Source organism: Macaca mulatta, chromosome 5 (genome assembly GCF_049350105.2).
Source record: "Macaca mulatta isolate MMU2019108-1 chromosome 5, T2T-MMU8v2.0, whole genome shotgun sequence".
Taxonomy (NCBI): domain Eukaryota; kingdom Metazoa; phylum Chordata; class Mammalia; order Primates; family Cercopithecidae; genus Macaca; species Macaca mulatta.
This window is the reverse complement of record NC_133410.1, coordinates 59,941,772-59,959,088: the sequence shown is the minus strand read 5'-3', so window position 1 is coordinate 59,959,088 and position 17,317 is coordinate 59,941,772. Positions and strand designations below refer to the sequence as shown.

The following is a 17,317-nucleotide window of genomic DNA, read 5'->3' as shown; positions in this document are numbered from 1 at the left end:
CTACTTTGCATAGGAGGTTCAGCTCATTCTTTCCCTTAAAATGGGAAGATAAAGGCATTGCCCCCCACCCCCCCAACCCCCACCCAAGGCCTTGCATCATACTCCCCATTCTGAGCCCAGAACACCCAGAACTTTGGAAATTGGCTATTGCCATGTCTGGACTGCAGGTATGGGAAGGGGAAACTATTCTGTCTGTTGTCCCCACTACCGTCCCCCTCTCTCAGTAATAACGTAGATCCAGACATTCTGCTTTACTTACCTCCAATCTGACTTTTCCCATACAGAGTTGTATTAAGCCTCCTTACATGCTGTTAGTGGGAAATATCAAAATCTGAAAGAACAATCAAACTGTCCAAAGCACTAGTTGTCATTTATACACTTGCATTAACTTTCATTTTGACTCCAAAAAAGTATAATGTTGGTTCGAGCTCGAGAAGGAATCTGTATTCCAGTAACTTTGCCCAGACCTTGGGAATCCTCCCCCTCAATACATTTAATTAATGAAGTGTTGCAGAGAATTGTAAAGATATCTAAGAGATTTGCTTTCAGTTTAATTGCTGTGATCATGGGCCTAATTACAGTCACTGCACTGGCCACCACTGCTGGAATAGTGTTACAGAAATCTATTCAAACAGCTCATTTTGTTAATGATTGGCAAGCCAATTCCCCCCAAATGGGAAATTCTCAACAAGGCATTGATCAAAAATTGGCTAATCAAATTAATGATTTAAGACAATCTGTTATGTGGCTTGGAGATTGGGTAGTCAATTTGAACATGGCATGCAAATGCAATGCGATTGGAACACGTCGGATGTCTGTATCATCCTGTGTTCCTATAACGAGACTGATCATTCATGGGAAATGGTCAAAAGACACCTTCTGGGTAGGGAAGATAATTTATCATTGGACATAACTAAATTAAAGAAACACATTTTTGAAGCCTCTCAAGCTCACTTGTCCATTGTGCCTGGAGCTGAGGCGTTAGATCAGGTGGCAGAAAGTCTTTATGGACTAAACCCCATGACTTGGATTAAGTCTATTTGGGGCTCCACTGTAGTACATTTTGGAATTACGTTTCTCTGTTTAATTGGCTTCTCTTTAGTGTGCTGGATCAGTCAAAGAATCCTGCATCAAAATGGAGAGAATGAACAAGCCTTCATCGCCATGGCACATTTATATAAAAAGAAAGGCAGAGATGTTGTGGGAACTCAGGGACCCTGAACAGAGGGACCAGCTGAAGCCATGGCAGAAGAATATAAATTGTGGAGATTTCATGGACAATTATTAGTTCCCCAAATTAATACTTTTATAATTTCTTATGCCTGTCTTTACTGAATTATCTCTGAACACAAATTGTGAAGATTTCATGGACACTTATTACTTCCCCAATCAATACTCTTGTGATTTCCTATGCCTGTCTTTAATCTCTTAATCCCATCATCTTCATAAGCTGAGGATGAATGCCACCTCAGGACCCTGTGATGATTGTGTTAACTGCACAAATTGTTTAAACAATATGAAATCTGGGCACCTTGAAAAAAGAACAGGAACAGTGATGTTCAGGGAACAAGGAAGATAACCCTAAAGTCTGGCTGCCTGTGGACCAGGTGCAACAGAGCCATATTTCCCTTCTTTCAAAAGCAAATAGGAGAAATATCAGTGAATTCTTTTTCTAAGCAAGGAACAGCCCTGAGAAAGAGAATGCATGCCTAGGGGTAGGCCTCTGAAACAGCCACTCTGGGAACGTCTGTCTTTTACAGTTGTAGATAAGGGATGAAATAAGCCCCATTCTCCGTTAGCACTCCCAGGGTTATTAGGATGAGGAAATTGCCACCTAATTAATTTTGGTCAGACCAGTTGTCTGCTCTCAAACCCTGTCTCCTGATAAGATGTTATCAACGACAATGCATGCCCAAAACTTCATTAACAATTTTAATTTCACTGGGGTCCTGTGATCTCGCTCTGCTTCCATTTGTCTTGTGATATTTTACTACCTTGTGAAGCATGTGATCTCTGGTGACCCACACCCCATTCATACACTCCCTCCCCATTTGAAAATCAGCAATAAAAACTTGCTGGTTTTGCAGCTTGCAGGCCATCACTGAACCTGCTGACATGTGATATCTTCCCTGGACACCCATCTTTAAAATTTCTCTCTTCTGTACTCTTTCCCTTTATTTCTCAGACTGACCGACACTTAGAGAAAATAGAAAAGGACTCATGTTGAATTATCAGGGGCAGCTTCCCCCAGTAGTTGAATATTGGCCCCCACTCTGTTCTGGTTTGTAGTATTTCTACAGAGAGATCTGCTGTTAGTCTGATGGGCTTCTCTTTGTGGGTAACCCAACCATTCTCTCTGGCTGCCCTTAACATTTTTTCCTTCATTTCAACTTTGTGAATCAGACAATTATGTGCCTTGGAGTTGCTATCCCTGAGGAGTAACTTTGTGGCGTTCTCTGTATTTCCTGAATTTGAATGTTAGCCTGCCTTGCTAGGTTGGGGAAGTTCTCCTGGATTATATTGTGCAGAGTGTTTTCCAACTTGGTTCCATTCTTCCTGTCGGTTTCAGGCACACCAATCAGATGTAGATTTGGTCTTTTCACATAGTCCCATATTTCTTGGAGGCTTTGTTTATTTCTTTTTACTCTTTTTTCTCTAAACTTCTCTTATTGCTTCATTTCATTCATTTGATCTTCAATCATAATGGTAAAGGGATCAATTCAACAAGAAGAGCTAAGTATCCTAAATATATACATGCACCCAATACAGGAACACCCAGATTCAAAAAGCAGGTCCTTAGAGACCTACAAAGAGACTTAGACTCTCACACAACAAAAATGGAAGACTTTAACACCCCACTGTGAACATTATACAGATCAATGAGACAGAAAGTTAAAAAGGATATCCAGGAATTGAACGCAGCTCTGCACCAAGCAGACCTAATAGACCTCTACCGGACTCTCCACCCCAAATCAACAGATTATACATTCTTCTCAGCACCACATTGCACTTATTCCAAAGTTGACCGCATAGTTGGAAGTAAAGCACTCCTCAGTAAGTGCAAAAGAACAGAAATTATAGCAAACTGTCTCTCAGACCACAGTACAATCAAACTAGAACTCAGGATTAAGAAAATCACTCAAAACTGCTCAACTATGTGGAAACTGAACAACCTGCTCCTGAATGACCACTGGGTACAAAATGAAATGAAGGCAGAAATAAAGATGTTCTCTGAAACCAACAAGAACAAAGACACAACATACCAGAATCTCTGGGACACATTTAAAGCTGTGTGTAGAGAGAAATTTATAGCATGAAATGCCCACAACAGAGAGCAGGAAAGATCTAAAACTGACATCCTAACATCACAATTAAAAGAACTAGAGAAGCAAGAGCAAACACAAAAGCTAGAAGAAGGCAAGAAATAACTAAGCTCAGAGCAGAACTGAAGAAGATAGAAAAAATAAATAAACCCTTCAAAACTCAATGAATCCAGGTGCTGTTTTTTTTTTAAAAGATCAACAAAATTGACAGACTGTTAGCAAGACTAATAAAGAAGAAAAGAGACAAGACTCAAACAGATACAATAAAAAAATGATAAAGGGGATATCACCACTGATCCCAAAGAAATACAAAATACCATCAGAGAATACTATAAACACCTCTACGCAAATAAAACTGGAAACTCTAGAACAAATGGAAAAATTCCTGGACATATGCACTCCCCGAGACTAAACCAGGAAGAAGTTGAATCCCTGAATAGACCATAAAAGGCTCTGAAATTGAGTCAATAATTAGTAACCTACCAACCAAAAAAAAATCCAAGACCAGACGGATTCACAGCCGAATTCTACCAGAGGTGCAAGGAGGAGCTGGTATCTTTCCTTCTGAAACTATTCCAATCAATAGAAAAAGAAGGAATCCTCCTTAACTCATTTTATGAGGCCAACATCATCCTGATACCAAAGCCTGGCAGAGACACAACAAAAAAAAAGAATTTTAGACCAATTTCCCTGATGAACATCAATGCAAAAATCCTCAATAAAATTCTGGCAAGCCAAATCCAGTAGCACATCAAAAAACTTATCCACCATGATCAAGTGGGCTTCATCCCTGGGATGCAAGACTGGTTCAACATACCCAAATCAATGAATACAATCCAGCATATGAACAGAACCAAAGACAAAAACCACATGATTATCTCAATAGATGCAGAAAAGGCCTTTGACAAAATTCAACAGCCCTTCATGCTAAAAACTCTCATAAATTCGGTATTGATGGAACGTATCTCAAAATAATAAGAGTTATTTATGATAAACCCACAGCCAATATCATACTGAATGGGCAAAAATGGGAAGCATTCCCTTTGAAAACTGGCACAAGACAGGGATACCCTCTCTCACCACTCCTATTTAACATAGTGTTGGAAGTTCTGGCCAGGGCAATCAGGCAGAAGAAAGAAATAAAGGGTATTCAGTTAGGAAAAGAAGAAGTAAAATTGTCCTTGTTTGCAGATGACATGATTGTATATTTAGAAAACCCCAATCGTCTCAGCCCAAAGTCTCCTTAAGCTGATGAGCAACTTCAGCAAAGTCTCAGGATACAAAATCAGTGTGCAAAAGTCACAAGCATTCTTATACACCAATAACAGACAAACAGAGAGCCAAATCATGAATGAAATCCCACTTCATTCCTGGGTATGCAACATACAAGGGATGTGAAGGACCTCTTCAAGGAGAACTACAAACCACTGCTCAATGAAATAAAAGAAGAAACAAACAAATGGAAGAATATTCCATACTCATGGATAGGAAGAATCAATATCACGAAAATGGCCATACTGAGTAAGGTAATTTATAGATTCACTGCCATCCCCATCAAGCTACCAATGACTTTATTCACAGAAGTGGAAAAAACTACTTTACAGTTCATATGGAACCAAAAAAGAGCCCACATTGTCAAGACAATCCTAAGCCAAAGAACAAAGCTGGAGGCATCACGCTACCTGACTTCAAACTATACTACAAGGCTACAGTAACCAAAATAGCATGATACTGTTACCAAAACAGAGATATAGAGCAAAGGAACAGAACAGAGCCCTCAGAAATAATACCACACATCTACAACCACCTGATCTTTGACAAACCTGACAAAAACAAGAAATGGGGGAAGGATTCCCAATTTAGTAGATGGTGTTGGGAAAACTGACTAGCCATATGTAGAAATTTAAAACTGGATCCCATCCTTACATCTTACACAAAAATTAATTGAAGATGGATTAAAGACTTAAATGTTAGACCTAAAACCATAAACCCCCTAGAAGAAAACTTAGGCAATACCATTCAGAACATAGGCATAGGCAAGGATTTCATGTCTAAAACACCAAAAGCAATGGCAACAAAAGCCAAAATTGACAAATGGGATCTAATTACACTAAAGAATTTCTGCACAGCAAAAAACAAAACAAAACAAAACAAAAACAAAAACAAAAAAACACAACTACCATCAGAATGAACAGGCAACCTAAAGAATGGGATAAAATTTTTGCAATTTACTCATATAACAAAGGGCTAATATCCAGAATCTACAAAGAACTCAAACAAATTTACAAGAAAAAAACAAACAACGCCATCAAAAACTGGGCAAAGGATATGAACAGACACTTCTCAAAAGAAGACATTTATGCAGCCAACAGACACATGAAAAAATGCTCATCATCACTGTCCATCAGAGAAATGCAAATCAAAACCACAATGAGATACCATCTCACACCAGTTAGAATGGCAATCATTAAAAAGTTAGGAAGCAAGAGATGCTTGAGAGGATGTGGAGAAATCGGAACACTTTTACACTGTTGGTGGGACTGTAAACTAGTTCAACCATTATGGGAAACAGTATGGCGATTCCTCAAGGATCTAAAACTAGGAATACTATTTGACCCAGCCATCCCATTACTGGGTATATACTCAAAGGATTATAAATCACGCTGCTATAAAGACACATGTGCACGTATGTTTATTGTGGCACTATTCACAATAGCAAAGACTTGGAACCAACCCAAATGTCCATCATTGATAGACTGGATTAAGAAAATGTGGCACATATACACCATGGAATACTATGCAGCCATAAAAAAGGATGAGTTCGTGTCCTTTGTAGGGACATGGATGAAACTGGAAACCATCATTGTCAGCAAACTATCACAAGGACAAAAAACCAAACACCGCATGTGGTCACTCATAGGTGGGAATTGAACAATGAGATCACTTGGACACAGGAAGGGGAACATCACACACTGCAGGGAGCAGGGTGGAATAGTATTAGGAGATAAACCTAATGTAAATGATGAGTTAATGGGTGCAGCACACCAACATGGCACATGTATACATATGTAACAAACCTGCATGTTGTGCACATGTACCCTAGAACTTAAAGTGTAATTTTTTAAAAACACACACACTGGGTCCTCTAGGAGGGTGGAGGGTGAGAGAGAAAACAGGATCAGGAAAAATAACTAAAAGGTAGTAGGCTTAATACCTGGGTGATGAAATAATCTGTGCCACAAACCCCCATGAAATAAGCTGACCTACTCAACAAACTTGTACACACTCCCCTGAATTTAAAATAAAAGTTAAAGAAAGTATTGATTGAAGGACACAGGTGACTGGAACTAGGGAAATTTGTTAAGAAGTTATATCAATAGTCAGGTGAATGCCAGATTCAAGGCAATTGCATGGAAAAGGGAGAGGAAGAGTTTATGAGAGTTGTTAAAAAGACAAAATGGCATGATCTAAAACCCAGGTGGAGTTCTAGTTGGAACAAAGAGAGAGGCTCAATCTATGATGAAACTTAGGTCCCTTCCTGGCTTAGGCAGCTGAGTGAATTGTTTATAAAGCAAAATGGAAATACAGAGGAACACTGGGCTCCCTATGTGAACTTTAGGGAGAGTTTAAATTACAGTGGTTGCATGTTAACATTGACAGCAAGAAGAAAGTGGAGAAGACAGGCATTGGCCCAGATTAATATTATAGTACCTGATGTTCCAGTAAAGGACAGCTGTCAGAGCTGCTGGCAAGGAGCAGCAGCAGGATGTCTTAGATGTCCTGATGAATTTATTCATGTTAGTTTCATGGAGAAGAAATGTGCTTCACCCAGGCATACTCAGACAGTCTCTTTCTGGGGGCTTTATGTCTCAGCATTCCATAGAGGCTGAGTGTAGCCAGGGTGGAGCTAAGTACTAACAATTGAGACAGAAATAATGGAAGAGAATGGAGATAAAAATCCTGGCATCATGTCTCGGTTCTGTCACTAGCAGGTTTTATAAACTTGAGCGAGCTAGTTGATTTCTCATTGTTCATTTACTTCACTAGCACACCATAGTAAAAATGAGATAATTCTTATTATGATGCTTCATTAGCCAATGAATACTTGAAGGGCTCAGGAAAAGTCTCTTGGATAAAGTGATTTACAAATTAAGAGCTGAAGATTCAGTAAAAATAAGCCAGATGAACAGGCTAAATGTTGGAAAGGAGGTAAAACATGTTCCAGTTACAGGGAACAGCATGTGGAAGGCCCCTAGCCAAAAGAGAAAATAGTCATTTCATGGAACCAAGTAGTGATCTGATATAACTAGGGCATACAGTTTCACAGAGAAGCAATGAGGAAACCTAAATTATAAGCACTTAAATTACTTGATCAAGGTCTCCTAGCTAACAGAGTTCTAATCTGTGAATTGAACATGTCTGCATCTGCATTTTAACTATTCATTACGTAGAGCCTTCCTACAATGCCACACAAACAGGAGAAGATCATTGCTATGGGTGATACAGGCATAATATTTCTCAGTGTATCTAGAATATTATATAGTGAATAGTCTCTTGAGCTTAAGTTTTTGAAATTATGGTGAGATAATGTTAGAACTGAGAGTCATTAGGTATATAGAATCAGACCACAACAAAAAGGAGGGTAAACTCCAAAATAAATCCATGGATAAACAACTAACCCTTGCTCTCACTCTAGTCCTCTGAAAATATAAACATCATCTCAAAATGAGATTTGTGATTGATATAGTTCGGTTGTGTCCCCACTCAAATCTCATCTTGAATTGTAATTCTCATAATCCCCATGTGTCGTGGAAGGGACCTGGTAGGAGGAAATTGAATTATGGGGGTGATTATCCCATGCTGCTGTTTCATGAGAGTGAGTGAGTTCTCAGAAGAGCTGATGATTTTATAAGGGCTTTCTCCCTTTTGCTTGGCATTTCTTCTTGCCGCCACCATGTGAAGGACATGTTTACTTCCCCTTCGGCCAAGATTGTAAGTTTCCTGAGGTCATCCCAGCTATGCTGAACTGTGGGTCAATTAAACTTCTTTCCTTTATTAACTATCCAGTCTCGGGTATGTCTTTAATTAGCGGTGTGAGAATAGACTAAATAAGCTCTGAAAAGACCTATTATTTGCATCTATATTATTAAAAAATGCAAATCAATTCAGTTTTGTAAAGCGTTAATAATGTTATTAAATACACTGTCCAAAGACTGGATGAATTGGCTTTGTCCACACCTCTTCCCTAGAACACTCACCCATAAGATTACATTAATTTAAGATCTTCTCCTTGTTCTCTGTATTCTGATGTTTCACTACAAGGCGACAAGGTGTTGAATTGTTTTTATTTATTCTGCATGTAATTTTGTTGAGATTCCCAAATATGAGACTTGTTGTCTCTGGCGCCATGAAGGCACATCGCTCAGATTTTCCTCCAACAAGACCTGCTGCAGGAGCTCAGCTGATGGCCCACAGTGGCAGGGCAGCTAGCTTAATAGTGCACTTTTATTAGTGGCATTCCCATCTTTATATTATTCCCATCTACTTCCCTGCTGGCCTTCCTTGCACCTCCCAAGTATTTACTTGCACTTCAATCTTTGTTCCAGAGTTTTCTCTTGTTACCTCATTTCTACCCAATGATTTGTTGACTGTGCCTAGAGGTGAGCTTCTGGCGACACTATATTGGAGATACAGAATTTCCACCAAAGAAGATTTTGGAAAAAGTTTCTTTAAGTTAATAGGCCTATGTTTGATCTGTATAAGACAACATATAGCCATTGTTGTCATTTATATGTATAGTAAAGATAATTATAGCATATGTCACTTTGAATATCCTACCTCTTTATGTAAAAAAGTATCAATTCAATTCATTTAAATCTATAACAGAGCTTTTGTTTAAATGTCAATCTACTTAAAAGAAAAAAATTATTATCAAGACATTTTGACATGTACTGTACTTATCTTTAATCTTTTTGGTAATGACCACCACTCATACTTCCTTAAGGGCCTCAAAAAATTAGTGTTTCGTCTTTCATTGTGACTCAGGAAAGGAGACTATTTTGATAATTAAAAATGGGCATACCACCTGTTAATAAATGGTTCTTATACAATTCTAAAGTGATTTAGTATTATTTATTGCTTTTAACAACTGTAAACTACATGTATTTCAAAATAAACTTGTCTCAAATATTACTCTAACCATATATTTAGAATACAATGTTCTGTGTGCGCTACCACACTTTCTACCATTGACTATGAATAATGTCTGTTTTAATGTATGATAAAACTTTTTCCAGCAATAAACAAATCAGAAAACATTTGCTACTATGTACAAGGTTCTGTGTTAGGTTTAGTAATTTACATGTGGATCTCCCAAGCTGTCCCCATAGAATGTTTACCATATATTATTTAGCATTCTATCTCTAACAGTCTTTTAAGGCAGTTTTTGCTTGTTTGGTCTTTAGAGTCCCATTAAGATATCATTTATAATTAGGTAGGGAAAGCACACATTGTCCAAATCAAAAGAAAAGTATTCTGCGTTCCTGTTTAACTGCCCATTTAAATTGATGCTGAAGTTTTCAACCGCTATTCACAGACTACAGGGCTCTACCTGAATCTTCAGGATTCCCTAGAAGTTCATTCAGTGCAGACATGGCCACCTCACCTTTCTTTAGGAGCAGAAACTCCAAGATTTAAAAATAATAAAATTCTATGTTGATTTATGATATGAAAAGAAAACTCAAGAAATTATTAATAGCAGGTGATTTTCTCAACCTCAAATAAACATTAACCTAAAATAATATAAATATTATATAGAATATATAAAATAATATAAATATTAACCTAAAATAAATATTATACTTAGAGGTAAATGTTTAGACAGTTTCTCAAGAACAAAACAGGAGTGTCTGCTATCACCACTTCCCTTCAAACATGTACTAAAAATTTTAATCAGAACAGCGAGGCTAGAAAAATATATAAAAATTGATGATGGGTGAAAACACAAAACTGCCATTAGAAGTAGATGCATAATTGTCTATGTAGAAAATGCACAATAATTTACACTACTAGAATACTGATGAATACAAAAATTAGATACAAAATCAGAAAATACAGTGTTCAAGACACTATTTACAATAGTGGCCAAATACAAAAGTCTCTAGAAACAAGTTAAACAACGTACAAGGAGAAACTTTTTTTAATATTAAAGACCTCAATTTATGGGCTATATCATAAAATGTTAATATTTTAACCATGCATCAACTATCCTGAAACTGATCTATTACATCAGTACAGTTTAACTCAAAAATTACATATTGAAGAAGTAATTCTAAGGTGTATATCAAAGAACTGAGAAGAGATCAGTGACTCCTAAAGAAGAAAAACAATGTTGGGAGACTTGTCTTTTCAGTTATCAAGAAATTTTATAATAATATAGTGGTTAGGATAGTATAGCACTCATGTAGATATGACATATTGACCAATGAGAAAAAAAAGTCTAGAAACAACCTACGCATATAAGAAATCTTGATTTATGACAGATTGAAAAATGATTAACATTTTGACACATGATACTGCACCAATTTGTAATCCATATGAAAATTAAAATTAAACTTCTACCTCACATTATAGAGAAAAATTCTGAGTAGATTAAAGTTCTAAATAAGAAAGACAAATCTACTTAATTTTTAGAACACAATGTAGAATATTTTACAATTCTGAGATGAGATTAACCATAAGAGAAAAAATCATATTATAGAAAATTCACTTTAAAGCACACTGCAGAGACAACTTTGTGCCACATATATAAGTGACAAATGATTATCATCCAAAATATTTTTAAAACTTTTATGAAAACACTAATAGCACAACAGAACAAGTGGATAAAAGAAACAGAAGGTTCACAGAGGACCAATTACAAATGGTTCATAAATGTGAAAAGATATTCACCTTCATTTATAAGGAAAAAGTAAATTAAAATTACTATATGATACCATTATATAGTCATTTAGTAACAGTTTTAAAAGTCTGACGATTTCAAGGGATGGCCAGTGGGTGGAGAAAAAGAAACTTTCATAAATTGCTTGTGGGTGTGGTAAATGAGTACAATCATTTTGAAAATAATTTTGTATGATTTTGTAAACTTGAATATATGCATGCCATATGAGCCAGTAATTCCACCCCTACATATATATCCTAAAATATCTCTAGGACTTATATACCTAGGGCCCAGCACAAAAAATGTTGAGAGCTATACTACTAACACTAGAAGAACTGTAAGCAACTCAAATGTCCACACAGCAGTGGACCAGAGAAGTATTTGTGTTGCCACAAAACGTAATAGCAGTCACTGATTGAAATAAACCATCCTATATGAAATTCACAAATAAATTCCTAAATGACAAAATTAGGTCATATCTATATATCTATGTAGCAGCAGCTCATTTTTCCAAAGTTCAAAGCAAATAAAATTAATAATCAATTATTTAAGATTTTACTTATAGTTATTTCGCACTAATATAAGTGGGAATGACTGACACTGAGTTCAAGTTAAGGGTTAAGGTGCAAGGAGTGTGACAGGAAAGGAGAAAGATGAGATTTGGAGTGGGTGCAGAGAGTACTTCCAGTATCCTGCTAATGTTCTTATCTTAAACATGGAAATGGGCATAATGGTTTATTCTGTTACTCTTCCCAAACCATTGTGTGTGTGAATATATGTATGTATGCACATGCAAATAGTATACATATGCATATATATGCTTTATACAATCTTTAATATTAAATATTATTTTTATAAAGCATCTATTAATGTTTTTATATAGTATATGTTTCTATACAATCTTATACATCTATGACATATTGTGCAATTTAAAAAACTTTGTAAGCCTGCTACATTATATTGCAACGTTTGAATGTTCCTTGTCCAAGTATATAAAAGACTTCCCAATAATCTAGGATGATCAAAGTATTTTTAATGCTAGTCATGTGTCATTGCTTATTATACATGTTCATTGACTTCAAAAATCAATCTACACATTTTAGTTTACGCCCTACTTATGCTCCAATGTCAGATACTTTTTTTTGAGGCAGTTACTAGAATGGAATCTTGAAGATGGTAATTTTTTTCTTTACCATTTAAGAATAATGCCCAAACCATTGGTCTCCTATATTGTTAGTCTGGTAAATTTTGCAAGCACTTCAGCTCTGAAAACTACTACTAGAGACTATTATTTTTCCCTCATGATTCCTACTTACATTATTTCTTTTCAGCTATAGCAAGAAGTTTCAAGTATCAACTGGACATTTTTAATGAGTATAGAAAAAATTTTTTAAAATCTTATTCCAAATATATTATATTGAAACTCTCAGCTCTCACAATCATCAGCTATGTGAGGTAAATACGGCAAAATCTGAATGAAAATAAAGACAGCCATATTGCCTAACCCTTAATTTACTATTTCAAATCAATGTAGCTGGCCACAATATTGGATTAAGAATTCAACATTAATAGAAATAGTCATGGAGAAATCACAGAATACCAATTATTTGCCAATATCATAATCAATATGAATTTATTGAGCTGCTACTATGAAATAGTGTTAGGCATAAAAGAGCAAATATCCACTCCTTGAGGTTTTAATGGCAATCAAAACCATAATTACATAAGTATAAAAAAACTGCTTCAGTCCAACAAAAATTTATCAGTATAATAATTAGGTGTAAGATTTCAGTTGAATGCAATAATTCCATCTGCTAACTAACACCAAAATAAACACCCTAGATTGACTTGAAATAATATTACTACCATCATCTACCCCTTACTCTTCAGAAAGAGAAGTACAGACCCTGTAATCAGAATTTCAAGTTAAATAAATTTGCTCTGCATCTATCTGGGCTTCTTTGACACTTGACAAACTGCATGCGTGTCCCAGTTTAATTTTAGATATTTCACAGCTTTTGTTATGCTTAAAGTAAAAAAAAAAAAAATCTCTTTAGACCTGGTTTCTCTTTTATGTAATGTTAAATACATAAAAGAAAAGGATAAACTTTGTAAGGGCAGATAGCCAAAGAATGTGAGATCTCAGTAGGCATTTCTGATTTCAGACCTTGGTACGCTCAGGACTATAGTGTTTCTCACCCACCACAATCTCAAGAGCAGTTTTGTTGTCTTCTCCCTTTTCATTGAAGAATGAAAGGAGAAACTTATCAAAGTGATGTTTGTCAGTTACAAGCTAATAAGAAAGTAGAATTTAGTTTTCCAGTTTATTTGGGAGGAATGGAGATTGTACAATGTAATAAATCTGTTGATAAAGATATGAACTTTTTGCCTTTTTATTTCCTGGAGGTGGAACTACGCAATTTTGAAGACTCCGATGACATCTGCAGTTAATGATTATTTAAAATATGCTCTCATGAGAAAGTCTGTATCTTTTTAAAATCCTAGTTAGTAGAAATTAATATGCTTTAACTTATGTTTTCATTTTATGTCAATTTGAATGATCATATTTAAGGTATTAATGGAATCTGCCATCTATTGATAAGCTATTAAGAAAACAGAGTTCAGAATAAATTAACTTATTGCAGTCAGGAGCAGTATGTTCAGCTTCACAGCTCTTAAAACTGAATTACTGAAAATGGAGTATGAACTCAAATTCTCTTTATTGTTCTGTTAAATGACCTTGGTTACATCACACTGAACACATTTTTTCCTTTATCAAAATATGAAACCCTTTAAAGGAATAATTAATAGAATTGTAGATACAGTGCCACTTTATACATAGCTTCAAAAATCGGAGTATCTCATTTGCTTTCATGGGGAAGATATCACTGCGTTGTATTTAAAAAATGCATAAAAGCTCAGCATACAGAGAAAAAGCTGAAGAACATTGCAAACAGAAGCATACTCCAAGAGGTAAAGTTTTGAGACAGAAAATGGCATATGAAGGAAAAGTCTCAACATATAATAGGATTGAATGACTTTTTAACATTCCATTGCTTGCTGACTTCTTGGTTTTTATGCCAAGCAAAAACTCAATGAATCAGAAACACTGTTCAGACACACTATCAATTTTTTTTTTTTTTTTTTGAGATGGAGTCTCGCTCTGTCGCCCAGGCTGGAGTGCAGTGGCGCAATCTCGCCTGCAAGCTACGCCTCCCGGGTTCATGCCATTCTCCTGCCTCAGCCTCCCAATTAGCTGGGACTACAGGCGCCCGCCACCGCGCCTGGCTAATTTTTTGTATTTTTAGTAGAGACGGGGTTTCACTGTGTTAGCCCAGGATCAGATACTATCTTAATCTTTAGTCATTATTTAGTCAATAATCTTTGAGTCATTATTCTCTGTGCACAAGGTAGAGATGATCAAATTATGTGTTATGATAGTAGAAAATAAGTATACAAACATGAGATAAAAATGTTTTAAAAAGTAGTATGTAGCTTCATATTAATTTAGGATTTTTTTTAAAAAAAGACATTTATTCAGCATCAGGGTCAGACTATTACATTTAGCTATCAACAGCATGGGTGCAAAAAAAAAAAAATCTACATTAAAACCTTTGGTTGGAATGCTTTACACTTTGAACAGAACAGCAACTAAAATAACCTGTTATACAATTAGTCACAAATACAGTCCTATTTTTGCCCATACACATGAGTATTTGTCTAAAACCTGTCTTCTTTGTAACAGCTAGGCCCTGCCACTGCTGTGCTTGGCTGAGTTCACAAATCTGAAGCTTCCCTGTCAATTCTCTGGCTCTCCTCTTCTGCTAAGCTTTGTTCCCTAATTAAAATCTTCTGCCACTGCCATAGCTACTGCTGCTACTGGAACCACCATAGCCACCTTGATTTTGTGCTTTGGCAAAGTATTGGCCTGCACCACTACAGGGGCCAGAGCTTCCACCTCCAAAGTTTCCTCCCTTCATGGGTCCAAAATTTGAAGACTGATTGTTGTAATTGCCAAAATCATTGTAGCTTCCACCACCTCCAAAATTGCTTCCATCATTACTAAATCCATTATAGCTGTCCCCACTGACACCATATCCACAACCACCATGGCTGCCACCAAAGCCACTATGACCACTGAAGTTTCCTCCACAACCAAAGTTGTCATCTCCACCAAAACCACCTCCATGACCACCACCAACGTCTCCAGAACCACTTCGCCTCTTTGGCTAGAGGAAGCACTAGCCATCTCTTGCTTTGACAGGACTATCCTAGCTTCACAGTTGTGGCCATTCACAGTGTGGTATTTCTGAATGACAATCTTATCCACGGAGTCATCGTCATCAAAGGTAACAAAGGCAAAGCCCCTTTTCTTGCCACTGCCTTGATCAGTCATGATTTCAATCACTTCAATTTTCCCATACTGTTCAAAATAATCTCTTAGGTGATGTTCTTCACTGTCTTCTTTAATGCCACCAACAAATATCTTTTTCACAGATAAGTGGGCACCTGGTCTTTGAGAATCTTCTCTTGAGACAGCTCTCTTTGGTTCCATGACTCTTCTATACACCTTGTGTGGCCTTGCATTCATGGCTGCATCCACCTTCTCCATAGTGGCATAAGTGACAAACCCAAAGCCCCTGGAGTGTTTGGTGTTTGAATCTCACATTACTGCATAGTCCATGAGCATTCCCCATTGCTCAAAATGGCTCCTCAGGCTCTCATCTGTTGTTTCAAAGCTCAACTCTCCAATGAAGAGCTTCCTCAGCTGTTTGGGTTATTTAGGAGACTCTGACTTAGACATAATGGCAGGATGAAGAGAGACTGTAGCGATGCTTCTTCGGTGGCACCCACGGGCTGATTTAGGAGTTAATGGCAGTTATTGTAGAATTTGCCAAAAAGATTGTGATTAGGTTTTCAAATACAGGTATCTATTTTGAGAAGTTTGACCCAATGTCGGATTGATAATAGGTTTAATATATTTAACTGGTAATGAATTGTAGACTCTTTAAATTCCAAGATTGTCAGATTCTCAGGTTTGTTTCAAATAACTTACTGCATAACCATGATCTTCAGCTGCTCTAAGGACAATATAAATTTTTAAATCACATTAAATACTCCATTAGAACTACCTTATATCTCCTTTCTCAAAAATAATTGCTTATTCTGACAGGTACTAATAACAAAAATGAGTGACTGAGGCAAATATCTCAATCAATCAAGGTTTATTAAGCCAGCTTTAGGGCACTGATATATTAAGAGTTTGGATACTTGTCCCCCCAGATCTCATGTTGAAATGCAATCCCCAGTGTTGGAGATGGGACCTGGTGGGTGTAGTTTGGGTCATTGGGGCAGATTCTTCATAGCTTGGTGCTTTTCTCACAAAAGTGAGTGAGTTGTCCTGAGATTTTGCTGTTTAAAAGTGTGTGGTATATTCTCACTTGCTTCCTTTCTTGCTCCCACTCTCACCGTGAGGTATGTTGGGTCCCCCTTTGCCTTCTACCATGATTGTAAGCTTCCTGAGGCTCATGATTGTAAGCCTCCTGAGGCTTCCTTACCAAAAGTAGATGCCAGCATCATGCATCTTGTGTATTCATCGTTGTTGTGAGCCAATTTAATGTATTTTCTTTATAAATTACCCAGTCTCTGATATTTCTTTACAACAATGCAAGAATGGGGCAACAAGGTGTGGTCAGGAAAAGCAAAAGCGACAAACATCCAAAGATATTTTTAAGGGGTTTAGTATTTATGCATTTACTTAAACAGGGGAAGGCATGTAGGAAGAATGGCAGGTAGGCAGTACGGCAAACGGTTACATTATCGTGAGACTTTAGTTAGTGCCCAGTAAATCTACATTTTGCATAAGATAAGGGGAATGTTTGAAGAAAAAAAATAGTAAAGGAAGAATCAATTATGCAAACATTTCTGGGGAGGTGGGGGAAAGATCAGTCTCCTCTTGTCTTTGTTCTTCACTTGGGAACATAAGCTTGTAATCTACATTATCAGTGTGGAATCTGTGGACTTGAAACAGACTTTAGTTTTAGACCTGAGACCT

The 17,317-nt window shown here is 36.7% G+C and overlaps 1 pseudogene; it reads right to left on the bottom strand.

The window, feature by feature from the left end:
* Positions 1-15,104: 15,104 nt before the first annotated feature.
* On the bottom strand, positions 15,105-16,066 carry LOC703684 (heterogeneous nuclear ribonucleoprotein A1-like; annotated as a pseudogene).
* Positions 16,067-17,317: the final 1,251 nt, after the last annotated feature.